We start from the raw sequence: 3,206 nt of genomic DNA on the forward strand, positions 1-3,206 counted from the left end.
CCCCTCAAATACAGTCCCATGAATAACATCACCTCCTCCCAGCTGCCTTCAACATACAATCCCAAGTTAATATCACCCCCTCCCCAGCCCCTCCAACATGACATCCTATGTAAACATCAGTCCCTCCCTCAGACCCCTGGAACATTCAGTCCCTGTAAATAATATCACTGCCTCCCCCCCCCTCTGCATACAATCCCATGTAAATAACATCACTCCCCCCCAGAGCTGCCTCCAACATACAGTCCCATATAAATACCATGACCCCCTCCCCAACCACCTCCAACACACAGTTCCGTGTAAATAAAATCCCTTCCTTTCAGCCCTAACATGCAGTCCAAGTTAAAATAATCACAACTCCCAGCTTTGCTCTGCCTCTTCCTTTATTTACCTCCCCTCATGTAGCAGACATCACCACAGCTTCTTCCCCAGGTCTTCTCTTCTTTACTGCGGTCCTCTCCTGCACTGGTCACATGATGGTGACATCACCTTTTACTTTACTTTTGCCCTCTGACTGGACCCTTGGGGCCCACTAAGGTATCAGAGCCTGGGCCCACCAGAGATTGCTCGGGTACTCTGCTGGGCCAGTCCAACGCTGACCATATTTAGATAGGGAAGATAATGAGGTCCTGGGCACACTTGGAATACAGTGTATACAGCTAAACTGTTTTCTTCCTGGGTTATGACCAGAGCAGAATACCATCTAAGATCAGAATTTACACCAATAATTGACTTGTTTAACTGGCTGTTCTGGTTCCTTGCACAGAAAAACAAAGATCTGTTACCACTTTTTCCGAGCTGCTGTTTCGCAATCTGCTTTGTCAGGTATTCTATGATATGTCTTAAGCTGATTACTCCTACAAAACGATACCTGTGATGGGACGGGGACTGACGTTTGACACACCTTTATAAATGTTTTTTTAAAGCTCTTTAGCAAAAATCGCTCTGTGGCTGCTCAGCTTAAATCAGGTATTTAAAAAAGCAAAATTAAAACTGAACACCTGGAAAACTTAAAGGGATTGTATGATTTGGGACTTGATGGCATATGCGCAGCATGTTCTTCATTAAAGGGTTTTTGTCACCTGAAAAATGGGTATTAAGCTGGCTGACATTAGCGATAGCAGCCCTGCCTGGCCCTGTCAATCAAGAGAAGAAGGGCGTGACAAGAGGTGGACAAACAGAGCCTCTAGGAGCAGGTTCAGAGTTGTTTTAGGGTGGAGTAAATAGGATTAACAATTACTAAGTGAATAAAAGATTTACTAAGACATATACAGAAAAGAAATATACAGATCACAAACAGCATAATGTAAAGAAACAATCATTTAGCCTCATAATCAATCCTTGGGGGAAGCTCCTCACTGCTGGCTAGCACCCAAGATGGTAGATACAAAACATAAGGTAGTGTTCTCGCAGAGACGTATTGTTTGGAGCTCCCCTCTATCACATGTAGGGGTCTTTTTAACCCCTAGGCCAGTGTTGTTCCCCAAGCCAGAGTATTGTTCGAACTAACCACTTAGGAGCGTAATATAGTTAAACCTTGTGCTAGTTAACAGTTTTGGTGACAGTAAGGCTACTTTCAAACTAGCGTTAATATTGTCTGGTATTAAGATCCGTCATAGGATCTCAATACCGGAAAGAAAAAACGCTTCGGTTTTGTCCCCATTCATTGTCAATAGGGACAAAATGTAACTGAACAGAACGGAATGCCCCAAAATCCTCATTGCACCTCTGCCTCATAGCAAAAATCTGAATGGGACCACCACTTGGTGCCTCTACAACCTCTTCATCTTGGTAGGAATAGTTATGGTGCCTGCCTGCTCCCCTGTTGCCATTCTTCATAGGTGAGAAATGTGACCCTCATAATGTTGCATTGCCTGTGGAGGTTTAATTATTCAGAATTAAAGGGGACCTGCCAACTCTCTTTTAGTAAATATTTGCATTCTCCATGTAATAACAATTCTGGAGCATCTTTTCTCATAACTCTGCATTCTGCCATTTTTCTATTCCTATTTTTCTATTTTTTATTATTTATTAATTAAAAAACGACAACTGGGTCTTGCTATTCCCCTTCTCAAAGGGGTGTGTCCCTGCACTGTCTTCCACTGATTGGAGGCTACCCAATTGTCAAATTGGTTATACATTTCTATAGGAATAACAGAGGAATGGTAGAATACTAGATGAGGACTAGGAACTTAAAAAGGCTCCATATTGTAGGCAGGTCCAAATTTACAGAAGGCAGGGACAACAGAAGTAGACGGGGCCAGCAATGCTGTAGCGCAGCACAAAATACTGCCACCCCTGCCTCTGTATTTAACTGTATCACCATCCAGATGCAGGAGGGCACTTTCCACCTCCAGTCCTGGTGCTCCTAGCATTATCCAATGCTGAGATCAACAGATCTACCCGGCTGGCAGTGTAACGAGGGTTTGGGTAGCCCCTTGGGCAATGGAAAACTGGGACATTTCTCACTAAGGCCTGAATCATATGCCAAAGTTCAGCATAGCCACAAAAAGTGGCAAATACAAACACTAGAAGACTGGGCTTGAATGATCAAATTCAAACCCAGGACAGCAGTGCCCAGGGCGGCAGTGTTGACCACTGACATGCCATGTTACCCTTATTTCATTGATATTTCTACTTCCATCATCTTTTCTAGCTATTCTGAGATCTACATCAAGTGTTGCCTCTAACACGTGATAATCTGCCAGGGGAAATATATCCCAAGCGTATCATCTTCTCACAGCTAAGTAATGGCTGACTCTTCATTAATGTTCCAAGAGCTTCTATTTATTCCTGTCACATACATGCATGCTCTCCTCATCAGCGAGATGGGGATCGTGGGATGTCTCATTTTACAGAATAACTTGTATGATCCATTATTAGTGGTGATAAAATGCATTTTACAGGAAAAAACCTTCATAATGGCCTCGTTGCTATTATATAAAATGAATTATGCAGGTTGATAGTAGTAAATGACTGTGGCATCTGTCCACAAAGTGAGCAAGAACTTCCCATGCATGATGAATGCATAATACCATTGCACTTAGGAAATTGAAAGCTACTTCCATCCGAGGAAGAGGGACGGCATATAGATTTTAGAAAGCTGTTGGACTATTAGATATTTTTATACCGACTGCGGTCCTGCTGGTACCACAGTCCAACACTGGTACCACTAGAAGTTGTTCCAGGGTCAACCACTGCAAAAGTAA

This window comes from Bufo gargarizans, chromosome 2 (genome assembly GCF_014858855.1).
Source record: "Bufo gargarizans isolate SCDJY-AF-19 chromosome 2, ASM1485885v1, whole genome shotgun sequence".
Taxonomy (NCBI): domain Eukaryota; kingdom Metazoa; phylum Chordata; class Amphibia; order Anura; family Bufonidae; genus Bufo; species Bufo gargarizans.